The sequence below is a fragment of the Lonchura striata genome, chromosome 1 (assembly GCF_050655825.1).
Source record: "Lonchura striata isolate lonStrDom1 chromosome 1, ASM5065582v1, whole genome shotgun sequence".
NCBI lineage: Eukaryota > Metazoa > Chordata > Aves > Passeriformes > Estrildidae > Lonchura > Lonchura striata.
In genome coordinates this window covers 2,229,132-2,251,129 of record NC_140703.1, presented here as the reverse complement: position 1 = coordinate 2,251,129, position 21,998 = coordinate 2,229,132, and the positions used below count along the sequence as shown (strand labels likewise).

Genomic DNA, 21,998 nt, shown 5'->3' with positions numbered 1-21,998 from the left:
GTTGTTTTTGTTTGGCCAAGAATTCCCAATAAACATCAGCACCTAAGATGAGTGGATAGAGGGTTTGAACCAGAAGTGCACTACAGTAATGTGAAACTTCTTGTTCAGCTAGTAATTCCAAGCAATAAATCTACCAGGTAGAATACTGTAAGACAAATTACAAGAAAATGTAGTGCCTGTACTTAGCTGGAGAGAAGGCATGTGGATCACCATAGTCCTTGAATTTTGACTTCATTGGTGTAAAGCTTCAGAGCAGCTTTTAAGGAAAAAGATAATTAAAGACACAGAGGTCAAATGAAAATGGCATAAAATACAGCATGGGCTTAACAAAAGTAGATTGTACCAGATTAACCTCATACATTTCTTTGACAAGATAACCTAGACTCTAGACAAAGGACGTGATTGATCCCATCTGTCTTAATTTTAGCAAAGCCTATGATAACAAACTGTATTAATAGTAAAACAGGAAGAGATGGGGGTTAGCAGAGAAATTGTGAGTATGAGATGTCTGGAGTCAGAGTGTGCTTTTTGAAAGGGAAGGATTATGGCTGAAAGGAAATTAAGAAATGAGGTTCCTCAAGAATCAGCTTTGACCTCCCTTTATATAACTTCATAAATGTCCCTAACAATCAGGGAAGAAACATTCAGAAACACTAATAAAGAAAAGTACCTCACAAATTGAATTTTTTTCACTGAAGAGAAGAACTGGGCTACAGTACACAAAGAAATGGATACCACTGAAGACTAGGTTAATAAAATGGAAAGAAATCTTAAAGTGCAAACTGAAAGATAACAATCTTTGGGACTAACAGCAAGAAATTCTCATGTAGGCTGAATGCTCCACCATTGGAAATGGATAAGAAAAAGAAGGATTCATTTCTGCATGTTGATTTGTAGGAGGGCTGTAGGCCACTAATATGAGGGAAAGCAAACATGAAAAAAGCAAATCCAAGCACACAAAACCATGAGCTGTTTCTGTAGAGGTGAGGAAGGATACTTGCTATTTGGAGAAATAAAATAGTAAATGGGAGAGGTAGGAGGAAGAATTATAGGTATAATTCTGCCAAAGGACTGAAGAACTTAATTCTGGTGAAAAGTCAATATGAAAGTTGAGACAGAAAGACTGAAAAGAACATGATTGTTATGCACTAAATTATTTAGGCTAAAATCAGAGTTCACACAAGAAAAAATGAGTACAGGCTTTAAATTGGATTTCTTGAGCTTGAAAAATATAGACTCAAGAATTAGATTAGATTTTTGAAGGAAAGAAGAGGGACCAAAAAAACCTGTTTTAATATACAGTCTTACAGTAAAGGAGATGAAATACAGTGCTTGCACCAGCCAGGAATGGTACTCAGTTAACTCTGAAGTCTGTATGTTACCTTTAACAGAAGCAGTAATCCAACTTTGCCACTTAAGCAGGGCAGCTAGAGGACTAATTCCTGCAGAGCAGAGGCTTCTTCTCTGGAATTTTGTTGGTTTTTTAGCCCCAAAAAAATTTAACCTGCCAGTCTTGGCTTTGTCTTTGCAGTGGTCCCAAGCAGTGCAAGGAGAGGCAGCGGATGTGTGCGACCCTTGCTGTCACCCACCTGGACCTGCAAGGAAGGGAAGAGTGAGAGCAGCAGTGGGGCTGGACGTGCATTTGACCCTGCCAGATGTTCCCTGCTGTTTCACACTCACAGCATCTCCATGCAGCTGACAAAGGCAGGCTTGGAGTGCAGGAACGTGTCCCATGGTGGGCTCAGTGGAGTGCAGTTCACAGCAAGGGAGGTGCTGCAGCAATCCTGCCAGGGGCTGGGCTTTGTGTGCTCCAGTTTAACCAGCAAAGCTGCTTCCCACGCTGCCTGTTCTTATGTAGGCATATCCTCCAAAGCTAATAATCTTTACTACCCAGAGGATTCCACATGTAGAAATGCACCGTGGTTTAATTTGTATTTGACGCTGTATGAAAACAAGTGGGGATGTGAGACCTAGCCTCTGTGGGGTTCTGTAGCCTAATATAGACACATTTCATTACTTTTGTCCAGTTTATTGGGGTCTTTCTCAGATGGTCTGCATTATTCAGGTACATAAAACCAGTAGGAGCACTATATTAGTCAAATACTGTTTATAATACACTGAGAGGAGATTGCCCAGTTGAGGCAGCCCTCAAGTGCTTCCAAATCAAAGCATCACTGTAACTGTAGATGCAGAAAGAATGAGGTTTTTTTCTCTACTCTTTTGTAACCCTCTCTCAATTCTTTAATGACCCAACAAGTTATATATAAACAGAGAAAAGCATTTCAGGAAATGTACTTCAGGGAGATTTAACAGATTTGGAAAGTATTGTTTCACAGATGTCATCATTGTTATTGATGCAGGCAGCACTAAATCAGCTGTGATTTAATAGTAAAATGTAAAATGTAAAATAGAAGGGCCATAAATGAAAATGGTTAAGCTTCCAGTATGAGCTTGGAATATAAGAGCTGATAGAGCACCATTATTTTGCAGCATTAAACAATTTTGTGGGGGATAGTTTGTGGTTTGACAGAGATCAGACTCATACAGGATGACAACATTCAGTGACTTTCTGACCTCTCACCATGAAGTTTCTCCTTTATCACCAAAAAAATCTACTCTTCCCTAACCCATGCATTTAGCAGATGCTCTCTGTAGGGAAAAGTTGGAACACAGAAAAGCAAGCTGTAGGTAACAGACATCTGCTCTCTGGTTTTTAAACAATGTGTGAGAGCCCAGGCTCCCCCCAGGTAGCCCCATTCCCATAAAGAAGAGTTAGCCCCAATCCACAGAGCATTGCAGTTCCTTTGCACCACATTAGCAACACAAAGCCAACACAGGGCTTATCACACAGGGTTTATCACCCAAGAAACAAACATAGCCTGCAGTTTTCATAGGCAAAAAATTAGGATCACAGTCAGAAATATTTCCTTTGGGTTATGGCATAAGTCTCACAAGAACAGCTTAAATTCTTCAACCTGGAACTGGAATTCTGGAATTATTCTCACCTCAAAACCAAGCTCTGAGCACTATCCTACAGTCACTATGGATCACTACAGTGTAATTTTGATATCTCTCTCTCTCTCATACAAGAAGACAGCCTGTCTGCCACTTGGAGGAAAACTATCCACCAGGGCCTTCTTTCTTAATTAATATAAATTTAGAGACCAACTTGAATGCATGGCTCTTTTCAAATCTTTTTTTTTTTTTTTCAGCTGCAAGCCTGAGTCTTTATTCCTATTCTATACCGTGGCAAACGGGGAACAGATTTTTGTTTCCTAACACTAATATCCAAAAAACCCAAGGTTACAGACTCAGTTGTCAATGGCAACAGCAATATCATTGTTTAGCCTCTAATTAATAGCATGGAATGAGTACAGTTATCAGTAAGCTTATGTTTCCACAAATAGCAATTCTGGCTCCTTTCTGCAGACATATTACACATCACGTAACCCTAATCCAACAGTCCAAACTGGTGCTCACTTGTGAAGGTTGCAGCAGATGACTCCAAATGTTAAAGTTCAAGACCCTTCCTAAGGCTAAACAACAAAGAATTCCACACACTGAAACTATTTTCACCTGGATTCCATCAAAGTGAATTTCCAAATGGTAAATTTTTAGGCTTTTTGTCTGTTCCCTATTATATTCCTAGCCTGGCTAGGTAGTCCTAGAGGGCTATTTTTATAGCAATGAAAGTTTGAATTGTGTCCTTGCTGTGAACTGCCTCTGGAGTAGCTTTTCTTTCCATTCATGAAAGAAAAACCCCTCCACTCTGCTACTTGCACTAGATAACTCAAGTCAACCAACTGGAATATCCTGCTGACTGCTGTGTGGCTCCTTTTGTTCACTGCATTATATTTTTCCTGGAGGTCTTGAGAAGCCCAAGTTCCCATGGAAAAATCTAAGTTTTCTGAGCTGATTCAATAGCAAATAACATCCTCATTTTTTGCACCTAGAGGCAGGTGACTACTTGCACTTATATATTAAGCTTAACTGCACCTACATTTGTTCAGTCTTTGCATAGCTCTCCTTTTCTATTTCCCTGACAGCAGAAGGAAGTTTTAAGATCACAGGAATTAATGCTCTAGCAAAAAAAAAAAAAAAAAAAAAAAAAAAAAAAAAAAAAAAAGGAAAAAAAGAAAAGGAAAAAAAACCCACCAAAATTGTATGCTGTGCAAATTAAACTTCACTAAAGCTTCTGCACCCCACTTCCAGGAAGTTATACTTTGCTCTTGAAGGATATTTATGGATAAATGATACAAAAAGTACCTTGGATATAAGGTACAAGTCAGTTAAGGAAAGGATGAAGATGTTTTCTTTGGAGAAACAAAACCAGTTCACACCATGTCTCTGCTTTCCTTCAGAGGAACAAAAAGTTCAGGCTGTGACCATTCTGTGAGGGGTGAGACCTTCTGAAGGACATCTGATTGTAGCCAAAGGTTTCTCTGGTCAGCCCAGTGAGCAATGGAAAGGATTTCCCAAAATTTCAGTTTCCCTCTGCACAAGCAACCACAGCAACTCTAAGACTTGAAACTGCATCTTAAAAGCAGGAAATATTTTGAATTGTGGCTGTGTTTTGAAGGCTACTGCATCCCTCTAATAGGAACCTTCCCATTTCCAGCCTGTATTTATTCATGGCCCTCTTACATCTGTTTTCTCTTGTGCCAGCATTGTCCTCTACTTTAAATCTCTCTTTTCCTTTATAGAGTTTACCTCCATAATGCATTTATAGATAGCAATCATATCCCATTCTCAGCCTTCTCTCCCTTCATGGAAATGACACTAAGCATTTATAGAGCATTTTTATGTCTCAAGTTCTGCACAGACATTATGAGTTTCTCCTCACCAAGAAGATGGGCAGATAAGCAATATGAGAGTTTTCATTTCTCCATTTTTGACTCTTAGTGCATGTTTGTGATGGGATCATTCAGGCAGAAAGCTGAAGCTGTCACACTACAGAGGAGCATCACATTACAGCCAGAAGGAGAGTCAGAATTCACAAGCACCAAACAGCATTCCACAAAACACCCTGGTTTTCATTTCATCTTGGGTTTGCTTTATATAAGCCTTCCCCTCCTCCTAAACATCAGTAGTCCATAATCTGTCTATATTCTCACCTACTAAAGAAGCACTATTTTAGTACAAAAAATGTTATCAAATTTTCTAGTGATACATAAAAGAAAATAAACTTAAAATATAAAACCTTTTGTACATTTCAATACTGTGGCTCACCAGTCCAAGGGTCACAGCTGTGAATACTTTGTTCTAAAAACTTTGGACCCATTCATATTTAGAAATTTGTTAATGGAATGATAATGGCCTCATATCTCCAAAAACAGAGAAATATTTCTTGGGATACTGAAAGAATATATATCAAAATGTAATGAAGAAATGCAATATCTCTGATTGCTCCCAAAAAAGCCTTGCAAGCAGCACAAAGCCTACATGAAAATCTAACAGGATCTCTGGCTAGTTTTCAGATCCACAGCGGGTACATGTAAATCTTTAGTGCTCAAAGAGCTGAAAAAACGAAAGCAAGGAATCAGATCTTATGCACACAAAAGACAAAAGCTGAGCTTTCATTTTCCAAAGTTATCCAATTCATGCTAACACAACCCGGCAAGTTTTCATTCAGTAGGAGTCCAAGCAAAAATCAAAGTGGTAGACATCAATTCCTCAGTAAAAAAGCAACTTCAGATAGATGGATATCCTAATATCTGATAAAAAAAAAATAAAAAAAAGAGAAATTAACTCAATGGATAAGTGTCTCTCTCATAACAAAGTCCTATTTCACACTCAGGATTGTTTTCAATAGGCAAGTTTTACTGCCTCCTTGTGACATCTGCAAAGCTGCACACAACGTTGGCTGTGTCATCAGGAGTGCTGATCATCATTACCTGTTTATACAGTGATGACATTTCATGGGGGAGGAGAGAGAAAAGTTCTAATTTGGAAAAGATGCAATATTTATAATATAAATTATAGCCCAATTTGAAAGACCTGATAGTTTAGTGTCTTGCTTGAGATTTGCATCTCTTTCTAAGCCCGGGCAGGGCAACAACCCCCAGCAGTTACAGGTGAGTCCAAAGTGGCTGCTAAATGCCAAAATAATGTCATTGCTCTTAGATCTGTTTGGGTTTCAAGAGCAAGCACATGACTGTAAACAGGGTCTCAATCCTGCTTTATTCCCCAGTCCCTGGAGTGCCTCAGCACACCCAGCTCAGGTTCTGAAGCCAGACCTAAGCATCCTCAGGACTCCCTTACATCCAGGCAAAATGAAAAGTAACCCAAGTACCAAGCCAAGGACACTGCTGTTTCCACTGGGGAATGTCAGAGACGGTGTTACAAAACAGCAATTAGCTAAAGATTTGTTGTGGCAGCAGAGCCTTATGCAAACCAAACCAAGAAAATCCCCAGAACAGGCCAAAAATCCCCAGAACAGGACAACAAAAGGACCTAGACCCTCTAGGCTGGGAGAAGAAAAATTCTTCATTGATCAGTCATTGAGCCAACAGAAAATGTAGACAGTTAATGATAAGGACATTATAAAATGGAGTTTGTAATTCATATCAACTTGTATTAAAGATGGGATAATCCTGGCTCAGTATCACAGTCTTTTTATTTTGAGCAAGTGAGGTTTAAGACCTGCTTTTTGAAGTCAGTGGAACCAAAGATTGCAGAGACCTAAATGAGAAGGCATAAAAAAACCCTCTTAGTCAAATGGGTAAAATCAAATCTGGTATATGCATTCTAAGTTTGGAGAAAGGAAAAACTTCATAGAGCATGTTGGATGGAAATCCACATTAAAAATTCTAGTGAAGATGCTCACGAGAAAGAGGTGAAGGCTGACAAGTAATTAAAACAACAACTTAATTTTATCCTGAGACAACAGCACTGCTATAAAAATAAAATAACATACTTACTGCTGTCCTGCAACTTCATCCCCAGTCCAAGACCATTCAATATTATCATTAATGATGGGGGAATGATGAGATGCTGCATATGCTTATAAAATTTACAACGACTAAAGCTGTGAGAACAAAGGAGAACAGGACTGAAATTCAAATTGCACTGGCAAATTGGATAAATAGCTTGCAAAAATGGGATTCAATACAAGCGGGAGGACAAACATGGGACACAACTCTTAGGCAGGAATAATCAGTTTGCACAAATACCAGATAGCAAACAACTGGTTAAGTAGCAATTCAGCATAAAAGGGTATGAGGATTACAGGGGATTACAAAATAAGTGCAGTTCAGCAATATGGGGCTAATACAAATGACATAAAGGCACACAATGACAATATAAAAGCAGGAAGATAGCCTGTGGAATATATGAACTATTAATTATTCACTCAGTATTGTGTAAAATCTTTGTTTTAGTATTGTGTCTACTCTGAATACTTTAGACCAGAATCTAAGGAGAAACAACAGCTGGATTGGGAGAGACTTAAAATATCAGATATACTCAGAAAGAGTGAATGAACAAGAACAAAAAGAAAAAGAGATGGACGGATGACATGATGACAGTTATTGGAGGGTTATAGAAAGGATAAATCAGGAATTGTCATAACATAAGTGGAAAGTGTTCAAATGAAAAGCAAATGCACAGGAAGCCTCTTCCTACCTTGATACATAAATAGTGAAGAGCAAGGTCATGATACACTGACGATGGGTTCAATAAATATAAACTTCATAAACCCATAAGCTAAACAAGCATTTTAGCATAGCTTCACTCACTTTAGCATAGTTTCACTAAAGGTGACAGTACAGAATACTCAGATATGTAGAATAAAGGCAGAAAATTAGGATCACTATAAAACAGGGCTAAAATGAGGTGGAACAAAAAGTACTTATGCAATTGATGTGTCCAAATGATAAATATCCAAAAATCTCTAGGAAAACTACTACCATATGGAAATATACTGTGATAGCAATAGCAAAAATACTGCCTGCACATCAAAAATACCAGTCATACATTTTAGTGATATATCCAAATCAATTTGCAACGAAGCAATAATCAAAGTTACAGAAATAAGGGGACACGGTAAAATAAAACTCAAAATAGTTTAATCTGATTTAAATTGGCCTAATCTGTCTTTTTTCAGTGTATTTGGACTTGAGAAGAACATCTGTTATAGAAAATCTGTATGGGAAATTACCTAGACAATAGGACTTCATAGGAGCAGCTACTTAGCAATGCACTGGAAGGAGGTAAATAAGGGTTTTCTCAAAGATTTTCATAGCCAGTCTTATTCAGCAATATTTATTTTAGAGGACTCAGCAAAAAGTATTTGAAGGCAGTTAAGTAATATGCTGATAAGACAAAGCTTGTGAGGATCACCATACAATAAAACATGATAATTAAAAGCAGTTTGAAGAAAAGGGATGAAATACTGCAGAGGAGGACAGTGGTAGTGGGGATGGATGGGAAATTCAGGTGGAAGATGGGAGGGCATCAATTTGATGAGAAGGAAGACAGGAGGGAGCAATTTTATCACAAGTGATACTGAGCACAGGTAATTGCACAAGACACTGCACTGAGAGCTACTGAAATGTCCTGTGGAGCCCTGTGGGCACTCTGGTGATCCACAGTCTCAAAAATGATAAATTTAAGCTATTTAAACTGGAGCAGATGGACAGAACCATTTCTAGAATGATCAGGAAAATAGAAACCTTTGCTGTAAAGAGAAACTGTTTAACAAATGAAGGTTGAGAGGGAATATAATTGTTCTCTATAAACATATCAAAGAGGCAAACGCCAGGGAAGGAGAAGAGCTATTTAAGCTAAAGGCCAGTATTGGCACAAAAACAAAAAGGTAGAAGCCAGACATAAATAAGGTTAGGCTGGGAGCATGATTTCCAGCCTTCAGAGGAAGGGAATTCTGGAGAAGCATTAAGGAGCACCAAATTCAGGTATTTTAAAGTAGAACTTTATGTGTTTAGGGAGGCAGCATGGTAAAGTGACTGCCTGGGACTGCAGGAGGACTTAATTCAATGAGACAAAGAAATCCTTTCAATCCTGTACCTCATAAAAATAGAGATGTCCTTCCTGAGCAGGATGAATGTGTTGGTATAAATCAACTGTTCTCACCACAGCAGCATCTCTTCTGTCATGCACAGTGCAGGGCACAAACAGCCATGGTGATGGGTCCTGCAGGACAGCATGCAATAGGATCCTGCCATTCCTATTCTGTGGCTACCACCAGGAAAAGCTCCAAAATTCTCTCTTGCATTCCAGGGAAAGTCACAGCATACATAAAAATTCTTTACAGCAAATTAGAACTGAACAAATCTAAAAACCAAACCCGTCTGGAAATGATTCTACATTTCTGTATTACTCTTAAGTTGTATTTTTTTCCTCCCTTTTCCTTTCTCAAACTGATGCCTTAAGTTTTAGCTTTCATATTTTCCAGATTCTGTACTGTATTAGTATACAAGTCTGAACTTCACATAAAGTGTTAGCAAGTTCTCCTCAAAGTTTAGTTAGACACAACAATCCTTTTCCAGCCCGAGAACCAAGGACACCATTGCAGCTTCAGGCCCAAAAAGTGCAAACAGGGAATTGAGGGGAGCAGTGCTGTAAATGTTGTAAGGATGTTCAATTATTTTAAAAAACTCTTTATCAACTAGTTTTACTTAAATAATAGTTTTGATAATTTTTTATTAAATATTCCATTAAATTTCCATTAAATGTTTGAGAAACACTTCTAATGAAGTAATACATTTTCTAAGAGTCAGTTGTTTATTAGGTGTCAGGTGATTTTTTTTTTTTTTTTTGACAAAAAAAATGTTTTTGTGAGAATTTAGAAATGCCTGACACATATTTTCCACCCAACACTTTTCCAAGGAGAATAACTTTGAGTTCTGTACTACATTACAAAAGGGAACATAGGGAAAGGAAAACAATTTGATTAAAATTAAGACAATGCATTAATAAAGTACCAGACCTCAAGTATCTCGACTCCAAATTCCATCTCTTTTTACCAAATAATTTATTTCAGAAATTATTCATGCAAATATATGGAAAGCAGTAAAATATTTTTTCTATCTAAGAAAAAAATTGCTATATATGATATACTTTGCAAAACTATATAGCTCTTGAAAGGTCCTGTTGCTGTGAACAAGCTTTATCTTCCAAAGACTGACAGGCCTGGTTATGATGATGATAAATGCTGAGGAATTAAATTTCAGTTTGATAGAGGACTTAAGCAAACCCCCCAATTCGCAATGAAAATAATGACTGCACAGCAGATTTCTGCAGGGAGTTACAAGAATCCTAGTCAAGTCTTGCATTAAGAGGTGAAGTTTCCTGCAGGTCGGAAGGGTGATGAAAGGACATTGAATCACTTAAATTCTCAAAATGCAGCCCAAGGAGGACTTAAGTGGGAAGGGATCTTTCCTCAGCCCGCCTGCCATGGGGAGGAGATTTCTGCAAAGGTTTGCACAGGGCACCCCAGGAGCTGCTGCGGGGCCCACCAGGATGGGGTGAGCTCCCCATGACATCCAGCCAAGTCCTGCTTGGAGGTCAGAATCTGAGGTATTGATGATCCTGAGATTGTAGAAAGTCTCTGTCTGTCAGCCCCCTGCCAAAGCAGAAGCCATCATTGGTCTGTGCTGTTTCCAGGTTGTTTATTCTGTTTATCTCTCACATGTTCTGCTGCCCTGCCCAGCTCTGTCCTGCAGGGCAGCGTGTGGGGCTCTGCCCTCAGTGGGATGTGACAAACATTAAATACCAGAAACTCCCTGGGCTGGATTTACAATAACGTGCCAATATCTGTCACCTACGTTGGACAGTGTGTCCCCAGCCTGAACCAACAGAAAAATGCCAACACCACAGTGAGACATGGAGGGCATGAAGAAGGAGAAAAAGGACAAGGCACACCCAACTTCATCTTGTCCCCTTTGGACCCCTCATCTAGAATCCTAAAATTTTACTTTTACACCCATGTCACACAATTATTACTTATATCAAACACTCAGAGCTGGTAATTCATGCTGTAAGATTGAAAACTCTTTTCCATGGGCAGAGATCACAGCCAGTGTCTCTGGGGGCTCTGTCCAGGGGGGTTCCTGACCCCTGCCAGGGTCCCAGACCTGCCAGGGCAGCCAGAGGGAAGCCATGGATTCCCACACTTGGATCCAGAAAGGAGTCAGCAGACAGAAAGCAGCTGGCTGCTGAAATTAGCTCAAGTGTGTTTGAGACCTGCATCTGGACTACTGCAATATCCCAAAATATCAGGAAGCCTCATTTGAATTTGCAGCTTATAATTAACCTTAAATCCGCAGCAGATGAAAGCCCTAATATTTTTTATGTTATTTCTTTATTGCCACTCACATGGAGAAAAAAAAAAAAAAGAAACAAAAACACTCTTGACAGGCCAGTGGTAGGACTCTGGATTTAAGGGAGCTTTAATGTTATAGCACTTGTCAACAGCATGTTGTTTCCTTTAAATGCTATCATAAAAAAAAAGAGAAAAGCAAATTAAGCTATCAAACTAGCATTCCCCAGTGTGTTAACAGCAAGCACAGAAGGAAAAGAAACTTGAAACCTTTTATTTACAGGACTAAGGCAGGAATGTAGAGCATGACTGAAATAGGGGAATCAGAATAGGGGAATCAGGAGCAATCAGGTGCCAAGGGAGGAGCCTTCACTGCACCCACTGCAGCTCCATCAGCACATGGCAGGCCCAGCTCCCAGTGCCACGGAAGGGATTACAAGGATCTTTGCTTTTCTGTGTCCAGGTCACATTTCCAGCCATCAGGATAACATTAAAAGCAAGCAAGGAGGATGTTACATTAAGGAACTGCCCTTAGAGAGGGTTTTTCCATCAGCCAGCTTCCCTGAGATCCTGATTTCCCACATAATCTTGATCATAAATCAAGTCATTTCTCCAGTGCCTCCAAAAATCCTCTCCAACAGGAATAAATAATGCATGTTTGATATACCCAGAATGCAGACAGAGACAGCAAGTTTCACAGGACTGATTTCCAGGTACAAATGGAACTCTGTGGGTTTGGATATTTTACTACATCATTTGATCTCTAAAAACGATAAACTGGAGAAAATGCAAAACCTGTTAAATTCTAGTAAGAAAGGCCAGCATTGATCATCTTCCTTGGGTATTCATGATACTGGAAAGTCTTCAGAAATTCCTATTATGAGAAACATTTTGGTGCCAGAGAAGAGCTTGAGTTCTCACCTGGATGTGCATCCAGGGATGGGCATAAGAGACAAAGCCAAGCAAAGCATTTCAATGTCAGTCAGACTTTTCTTGCTTTGGTGAGTTTCAATCATAGAATTAATGTTTTTTGTAGTAGCTTTTGTAGACTTTAATAGTCTAAGGATTTCAACCACTAGAAATAAGCTATATATACACAAAAACTTTCAAATGAAGGACTCAACATACAAAAAAATTCCTACTTAGTTCAAAATGTTCATATCTCTCCATAATTAACTTTGTTGTCCTTTTGTAAAACCCTGCCACTAATGTAGTCCTTGAATGATATGTCTATAAATTTCAGCATAATGGATTTTTAGAAATTAAGTCATTTAACAAACAGAAACTCCAGACAAATACTTTACATCAGGCATTTAGGACTTGATTTGCTAATTAAAACAGATAATAAATATGTTCACATGAAAGGCATCCCATATGATTTCTTGTCTCAACTCAATGGTTTCTATTATTTCAGTGCTCTAAAGCAAAATCATATTTATCATAACTAATTATCCAGATAATTCCTTAAAATGGTTCTTTCATTTAATTATCCTGTAATTCAAGGTCTTCTGTAACTAACAAGAAGCAAGCTCAAGGAGCAGACAATAACTTGCAATCCATACTATCAGATTGCTCATCTCCAAGCCTTTCATAAGGAAACATTATATTTAATAACTGGCTGCCTCAAGAAGAGGCCCACTGCTCAAGAATTTTAAAGCTGTCATTTCCAGTAGCCTGTGTTTGTTTGAATAATTCTTTATCACTGACTTTGCTGGGAGCTGCTTTCTTCTGTTTGATGCTGCATTCTCTGCTTGTCCTGACCCACAAATTTTCCATATATATATAGGACAGATTTATAGACCTTGCATACTGTGCAGGGCACAGAATGCTACAAAAACAACATTTTAGGCTGATAAATGGGTTTGTGCACCACATTAAAAACCTCTTGTTTTTCTCCTGCTCTTTTACCTTAGTCCCTTTAGGTCAGTTAATCTTGCCCATCATATCATATTTGTCTCGAGGTGCCTATTTTCTTCATTTATCCTCCTTTCCCTGCTTCACTGCTTGCTTGCCTTTCTCTCAGAATGCACCGGGAGGTCTGTGCTGCAGGTGGTTCAGTCTGCTCCCCCTGTTCTGCTGCCAGGGAATGCAGATACAACCCCAAAGCCTGCCCAGAAGCTGGGGAGAAGGCAGCTCTCAGGTCAAGGCTCTGTGAGCAGCTGTGTGCAGCAGCACACATCACCTGCCAGGAAACTCGCAGGGCTTCCCACCCTACACAGGGGCAGGTGAGGGAGGGTGGGATGGACACGACACGAGAGAATTTTGGAGCAAACAGAGGTGCATAAAACCCTCAAGGCTCTGCTCGAGCAGGGCAGCTACAGCACAGCTGAAAGGAGCTGCAGGTGCTCACATGGCACATAAAACCTGGCACAGACAAAACAGTACCCCATAACCAAATTATAAAAAACTCACCTGGTACTATCTACAGGCACTGATGCTGTCACTTTTCACCTGGTACTCCAAACCAGCAGTTTTGTCCCCATATTTTATTCCTTCCCTAAGGTAAACATGCTCACATCAGTTTTCAGTCTGAGCTGCAATGCAAGGGTAAATCCTTCCCAGGCACAGGAGATATTTTAGATTTGTACAAGCACAGAGAGGAAAGTTTTACCTTTCCTAATGAAATGTAACATATCAAGGGTTTTTATCAGCCTCATCTTTCTAATTGCAACCTGAGGCCCACCTGTTTATTTAAAAGTCTCCTGGGATTCTGCTGGCTCAAATATCATTGATCACATTGATCACATATATGCATCCATGGCCTCATGATATTACCCTTTGCTTGCAAGAGATCAAGACCAACCAGAGAGTAAATTAACTCTGTCAGTGCCGTTCCAATATTCTGTATGCTGTGCCACCCTCTTACACTTAAAATCAATGCCACAAAGGTTGCAAAGCTGGTATGCCCCAGGGTGTCTGCTGTGAAAATCCTGCTCTAGTCAATGAAACCCTGTTTGTTCACTGCTTCAGTTTACAGCAAGAGTGCTACTGATGCCCAAAAAAATTGTAGCCAAGTTGCTTTTTGCTACACAGTAAGATGCAATGGCTGGGGTGAGACCTGATAACCTGATGGAAATAGGAAAACATTGTACAGAACACAAATGTCACTGACAAATTCCTAAGAGCAGAGGCAGCAATAGAAAGGATATTTTTATCCATGTTACAGTAAAGAATGGGTACTTTGATTGCCCTCTGCTTTTTACAGGTTGCCTTAAATTTCCCAGAGTGCTAGGGAAAAGAGATGTGTGCAAAGCAAGTGAGTCTAGTGCGTAAATCAGAGATCACAGTGACCTGTTGGGATGAATATGTTTTATACTGCAGCAGTCTCCTGGTGAATATTTCCATGTACAGAGTGCCATCATGTCAAGGAGCACTTTGCTGCTAGATTCTGTTCCTGCTCAGTGCAAGAGCCTTTGTGGGCCCCCAGGCTGCACTCCCTTGCTCTTCCTACAAGAACTCCCTGTAGGAAAGGGGAGTGAAACCTGTGATCAGACACAGTTCAGGGAAAGACAATATTCTGTCCATCGACGTACTTCTAGAAAATGTGTCAGATGGGACAGGGGCCCACCATCAAATCAACAGAAAATCTTGAGCCACATCATGCCAGGCTGGTGCTAGCTCCAAAATGACAGAAACCACCTGTATCTCAGGCTGCCAAGGACAGCCAGGTCTCTGTCTTCTTCTGCTTGGCACTGAGCACACGGCAAGAGCCATGACCACTATTGGCACTGAATTGCTTTCTCCTCTTTTGCCCTGGCCACAGAGCAGAAAGAGGCAGGTTGCTAACAAGATAGCCCATGTCTTGTCCTGGACACATCTATCTCCATGTCAGGTGGAGATCCTAAAGGAACCAAGTGCCACTGTGCTGGGAAAGGTGCCATCACCTTCCCCCTTCCAGGTAAGCCAAAGCTGAGCTGAAAAGCTGGAGCTTATCTCCTCTCCTGGGGAATAAATTGCCCAAGAAGAGAGAGAGGGTTGGCCCAAGTCTGCCTGCATTTAGAAAATGGATCATTTGACAAGGAGAAGTGAAAATCAGGAGAGGAAAATCAGGAGAGGAAACTCAAAGCCGCAGCTGATGGCCCAAACCTTCATCCCCACCATGAGGAACATGAGCACCAGGGCTAAGGAAGCCTGCAGCAGAGATTGGTGCCTCAGTTTCCCTGCTGGCCATCAGAGAGTCCCAAAGAGCTGAGCCAAGAGGTGCAGCCCCAGCCTCCCCTGCAGTGCCTGCTGCTGGCTCCATCCTTTGCCTGTACCCTCCACTTCCAGGGCTGTGCCTCTCCCAGAGTGGCAGCAGCCCCCACCCTGTATCAGTGCCTCAGCAATCACTTTGGCCATAGCAGAAAAACCTCCACCTGCCCCCAGCACAGGGGTCTCATTCCTGACTGTCTGCACTGGGTAAAGCTGTGGTCAATCTGCTGTTTTCCTTTAATCCAACTGTACCATTTTCTTCCCCAGCTCAGTGGCTTATTGCAGAAGCTCCTCCAACCCCACCAACAGCTCCTCTTCACCAGCTTGTTCTTTTCTTTGGTGTCTTTGAACTCTGCAGCCTTTTAGCTCAGTGGCATTAACAAGCAGATCTCAGCCAGCTGCTATGGGCTTTTCCAAGTCTTGCTTAACACAGTAATCACTTCTGCAGGCATGTGGCCACCACACACAAGCAAGTACACCAGACCTCCAAAGAGATCAACCAGAACCAAAACATCTACTAGTCAAGCCCACTGCAAATGGCAAAAGATGTTGTCTCTTTCTGCTATTAAATGGTGCTACCTTCTGATTTAGAGCCTTGTAGCTACTCAGGACTGTAATTCTGCTTAACCCACTCTCTGGTGAAGCTGCAAATGGGAACTCAAATTAGACTTTAAACAGTCCTTGCTTGTTGTCTTTGAATGATTCAATGACAAACAATTTTGCACAGAAGACAATTCAAGGACAAACTAAAACACACGAATATTTCACATTTAAACCAAGGCTTTCAAAAATGTTCTATTTATTCTACTGTATCTGTATTTTCCACACACCTGGGTGCCTGTGCAAAAACATGGACTGAAACAATATTTCATGGGACAGTACCCCACTAAATTTCATATCCAGATCTAAAAAATTTAATTCTTGACCTGCAGTGCATCAATACAACTCCTTGCTCCAAGGAACTCTGTATCTACAGACCAGAAAATTAATCTCCAGTAGCTTTATAATATAAGTGATTTCTGCTCCTGTATGATTAAAACACATTCTCTCCTAAAACTGACTACATATTAGTCTCTAACAGAGCCAACCAGCCAGTCTTAAATCTTGTTGGACTTTATGATTCTTCTAAAGTGAAGTCAGCTCTTTGTCACTTCATTAATAACAAATATAGCCATTAGAAGTGACCATATGTTCCTGCAGTAGCCAGTGTCATTAATTCCCAGCAGGGGATGTTTTTTTCTTCCTAAAAAAACAACCACTAACTGCAAAGACCTTTTAGCTAAAGCATGCTCTTCTTCACTGTATAGAAGCAGCTAAAGTTTCTCTAAGGCTTCTACAAGAGGAGCAAAGGGAAACTGCAGAAAACAAAGCACACACCATCTTTTTATTATATTTCAGCTGTCTACTGAGCTGACTGGAAGGGCCTCCAGCATCACTTTCAGACAGCTCCAGCAGGTGCAGCACACACTTCCCTCCCAGGAGGCAGGAGCTGTGGAGAGCATGCTACCTTAGCCCTCCAAAATCTTCATTAGCTCTCTATTTATCTCAGGATGGAGACACAGCACTACAAAGCTCTCAAACATTTGCACGTGAGCTCTCCTTTGTACCAGGGACAGCCATCAGCCTTGAGAGCCTGCAAGTTTCCTGTGGGGGTCGAAAGAGCTCGCTTTTGAGTTTTCTCTTTTATCATTTCCAGCTGTTGAGCAGGTTCTTCAGGTGCCAAGGCATATTAAAAAGCCTACAAAAAGACCTTTTTGCCTGGATGAGCCTCTCAGAGCTGCTGGGTCAACAGCCACTTTGCACACTGCTGCCACGTAACCTTTTTTCCATAATTTGCATGCATTCTAAAACACCAAATATAAATACAGGGAGCATCTACATGCAGAAGGAATAAGATCATTCTAATTTTCATTTGTCTTTTCATAAGGAATTTTGTTTCATTACAATGAATTAATTTGCTAATGCATTTTCCTTTAGGGCATGTGTATTTCATTGATTGAATTGGTTATCAAAATTTACTATAGTTTCAAAGCCACCCATCCCAACATGTGCAAGGCCCTTATTTATTATTAAATGCTCTGAATTTTGTGCCTTTGTAAAATGGACATACTGTGGATTTAACTTGGATATGTTGTTAGTTCACTAGCAATGAAACTGTGGATGTCACATGCAGTTTGCATAATTTTGGTCCTTGCAGAACTGGCTGTTCCTATAAAGCTAACCAGTGCAACAATTGCCCTTTTCGGTGTAAATAAATTTGAGGAAGCCTTCCTATTGGGCTGTGAAGACAAAAAATATTTTCTCCATGGACAGTGAAAAGGAAAGAGGCAGGATGCATGGAGCTGTAGAGGGGGAATAGGTAAAATTGTTTCCCCAGATAAAAGGATTTATTTGTTTTCTTTTTCTTTATGTGTGGCACTTCAGTTAGCCATTTATTCTCCCCTGAATTTTGTTTCTGACTTTGCAGAATGGTAAATCTAATGTTCAATTATAAATCTAAAGCTCTTCACTCTGTACTTCAGAAGGCTGAGGGGAAGATGACCCGAGTAATGTGCATTCAGAACAGCACTCTTAGTACCAAGCTGTGAATGAATGAGTTCAGGTAATGAGAAGGGGAAAAATTGCTTTAATTCAGTCTGGTCCAGATGCACGCCAGCTTAATCCAGCTGACCTAGCAAGACATACTTTTGGAATAGTAAAAATAGCCAGAGGAACCCTTAGCTTTTGCAGAAATATGAAATAAAATGGGCATTATACCCTTACCAAATCACAACCATCAGAATGTGAGGTATTGATGATTCTGAGATTGTAGAAAGTCTCTGTCTGTCAGCCCCGCTGCCAAAGCAGAAGCCATAATTGGTCTGTGCTGGTTTCCAGGTTGTTTATTCTGTTTATCTCTCACATGTTCTGCTGCCCTGCCCAGCTCTGTCCTGCAGGGCAGCGTGTGGGGCTCTGCCCTCAGTGGGATGTGACAAACATTAAATACCAGAAACTCCCTGGGCTGCATTTACAAGAACGTGCCAATATCTGTCACCTACGATGGACAGTGTGTCCCCAGACTGAACCAACAGAAAAATGCCAACACCACAGTGAGACATGGAGGGCATGAAGAAGGAGAAAAAGGACAAGGCACACCCAATTTCCTCCATCTTGTCCCCTTTGGACCCCTCATCTAGAATCCTAAAATTTTACTTTTGCACCCGGGCCACACTTAATTATTACTGATATCAAACACTCAGAGCTGGTAATTCATCCTGTAAGATTGAAAACTCTTTTGCATGGCCAGAGATCACAGCCAGTGTCTCTGGGGGCTCTGTCCATGGGTTCCTGACCCCTGCCAGGCTCCCAGGGCAGCCAGAGGGATGCCCTGGACTCCCACACACAACACTCAGCAGGTATTCATTATTGCACGTGTGGGAAGGTACCTCACAGACAGTTTTGTATAAAGATAAGAAATTATCTCATTCTGTAAAAGAGTAACCTTGTTCTGAGGCCTTCCTGACAAGACCCACCATTGGTGTGTAACCTCAGTTTTCCCAGCTCTGTGCATGCACACACAGAATTGCCATCCAGCCTCAGTCTGCCTGCAGGAGCAGCTGTGGGCTGGCACACGGGCAGGTTTTTGTTCTCAGAGCAGCAAAAACAGCAGCAGATGAACCGAGGTGTGCCAGGGAGCCAGCACACCTGCAAAACCCAACTGCAATAGGGGAAGGCAATTTCTTTGAACTCTGCAGCCTGCTTTTACACAGTTTTGCAGCAGACTTTCTCCCCATCCCATTCAATGTGCTTCTTTCAAAGCTGAGAAACAAGGAGGTGTCCTACCACGGCTAAGTTAACACCTGTGAGCTCCATGGCTTGCACAATGGACAAAATGCCTACTGCAAATCAAGTCACAGCAGTGCATTTAGATACAAGCTTAAAAATACACACTCACTATTGACTCCCCTGGCATTCTGACTCATGTTCATCTAGGATTCCTAAGGCACTACATTTAATCAGAGAAAACAAACACCAATTCTTCCTCGTATTGTGTTCAAAATAATTTCATTAATTCTCACATCAGAAACAGTATGTACCTTCTTTTTTCAAGTTGGTTTAATCTATCTCTCTCTGAAAGAGGGAGGTAAGAGCTCTGGGTAAATAATTTAGGATTAAGAATTCAAGATCTGTCTCAATTAAATAAATCCATATGTATCTCACAGAAGCATTGCCATTTACCTTTAGTGCAGGTAGCTCAGCCACAGACTTCTTCAGAAACCATTCAAGTTCCTCAGATTTTTGTCATTCTGCTGTAGCCCACTTGTGTCCCACCAGGGGCTTCATATCTCAAATACTTCAGCTGTACCTATTTTGTCTATGACAAAGGTTCAAGGCCAGTTTACCCAAGGAGCTGTGCTTTTGTTCAATACTACTTTGACAGTTCACTTTTCATGGACATGTGATCTGTACAACACAACTGCAAAGTAAAAAAGAATTGCCTTAGGAGCTGTGAGTTTAGCCAGCTATGAGTATGACAGAGTAAAAATGTTCCCTCTTGTTACTCCTGATAAAAAACAATAAAATAACTTCAGCATCTTCTGATGCATTTCCCTACCTATCCTAAAAGTTTAAGACTATTAGTTGCAAGTTTTTTCTGATTGTCCCTTCCAGTTCTTGCTGGACTTTTTTTTCTGGCAACAACTTGTCTCAATGTCCCCAGTTTTTCTCCCAGCTTCTCCTAATCTCAGTCAGAAGTATTCCCACATATTTTCCATTGCAATCAATCAGGCATGAACTGTGTCCAATGCTTACCCATAGCTTTGCTGGTAAGTCCATTGAATTGTGGACCTCCTGCTGCTGTGAAATCTTCCAACATCTGGAATCTGTGAAATGCAAGAACAAAAACATCAACAATAATAATTGCCCAGGTGTGTAGCAAGGTGAGCACGGAGGGCTGGGTCTGCCTCAGGGAGCCAGAAGCAGCACCTGCCCACAGCAGTCCTGCTTGACTTCACTTGAGCCCCCAGTCAAACACATGGTACAAAATTGCCTCTGTTGGCAGAGAGGTAGGTTTCAAACTTTTTATCATTTGAAGTTATTTCTGGGCTCCTTGGGAAGATGTTTAATTATTTATATTCTACTTAATGTGGGAAGAGCAAATTTGAGAGGATCTCATTGAGGCAGCCTGCAGAAAAATTTGTCCTTTCCTTATCTTTCTTTGTCAGAGATGTCACTTTGCATATTTGTGTTGTGACTCTTTATTTTCCTTAGGCTTTCCATGATTAAGAAAAACTAGCTAATCTCTGAGTAAAAAAAAAAAAAATTAAAATTAAAAACAAAACCAAAAAAACCCCACAATTCTGGACTAAACTGTTATAAGAAAAAGCTGGGAAATTGATGCTCATTAGAACAGTAAGCACACAAACAGCAGAATGCATTTGGGTTAGATGAGCTGCTGAATTAACAAAGCCAGGGTTCCTTCAGACCCATTCTCACAGGAACTCCAGCTGAAGCTTTTCCCACATTTGTGACACTTCTAATCTTTATTTCTGCTTCTTCCCCTGGTCTGTTCCCTCCCTGGAGTCTAATTAGGGTTGAGATCAGTCTGAGACTTTCCATCTACTCATTGCCTGGCAAACTGCAGGAAGTAAATACCCCCAACTTCTTTGTGAAACCTGATCAATAGATTATTCTGGAAGAAAGGCCAAACAGCCACACAAATTCTTATTCACCCAGAGCATGACCACAGTACCTTTCCTTCTGTTGAAATGCAAAGGAAAAAAGGGAGCTGCCATGTTTGCTTGGAGCATTATGAGTGCCTGTGCCTAACTGGGAGTGGATGAGGCTAGTGTTCAGGTGCAACATATTGAAAAAGCAAGGAAAAATTCACAGGTTCTTCTATTGTCTGCAAATAAGAAAGGAGGGTACTGGGTGGAAGGGGATGCACGCCTGCTCAGCTGGGTAAGGGATACAATTAACCTATCTATTTAATTGTTCATTAGACAGCTCATCTGGGGATGCCTGCAGTGCCAAAAACCCATCCAAAGTATGTCACAGGCAGATGTGCACCATGCAGCCCCAACTCCTCATGGAACTCAGCCACGACTTCAGGAGCCCCGCAGGCGAAGGAGGAGGCTACATTGATCAGCCAGGGAGGCCAGTATCTTGGAATAGATCCTTTCATGTTTTCCACAGCTGTAGGTGAGTTGTTTAGATTACAAAACCACAGTGAGAGCAAACAGTGCAAGCATCACCTTGGCATGAGCAGCTCTGGAGTGGCTGCTGCCTTCCCAGAGCCAGGAGTGCAGTGGGACGGGCGTGCTCAGGAGAGCAGTGCTGAATTCCCTGCTGCACACACCTCCTGAACCTGTGTATCCATCCCACAGCACACCTGAAAGGCTGCTGCTGTGCCATAACACATTCCCAAGAAGCAGCTGTGAAACGTAAATTTTAAGGAATTTAGAGATTTTAGAGGAGCTAAGATTTTAGTTAGAAGTAAGCCTTACTAGAGTTAATTAAAATAATAATAATAAATGAGTAGGCCTAGATG

General features: G+C 40.8%; 1 long non-coding RNA gene across 1 annotated transcript in view; it reads right to left on the bottom strand.

Annotated features, from left to right (window-relative positions):
• Positions 1-11,032: 11,032 nt before the first annotated feature.
• Positions 11,033-21,998, bottom strand: part of LOC146768561 (uncharacterized) — a 48,945-nt gene continuing 37,979 nt past the window's right edge. Inside the window, exon 4 of the long non-coding RNA XR_014954268.1 lies at positions 11,033-20,331. This is a non-coding gene — a long non-coding RNA (uncharacterized LOC146768561). The remainder of the gene's footprint in view (positions 20,332-21,998) is intronic.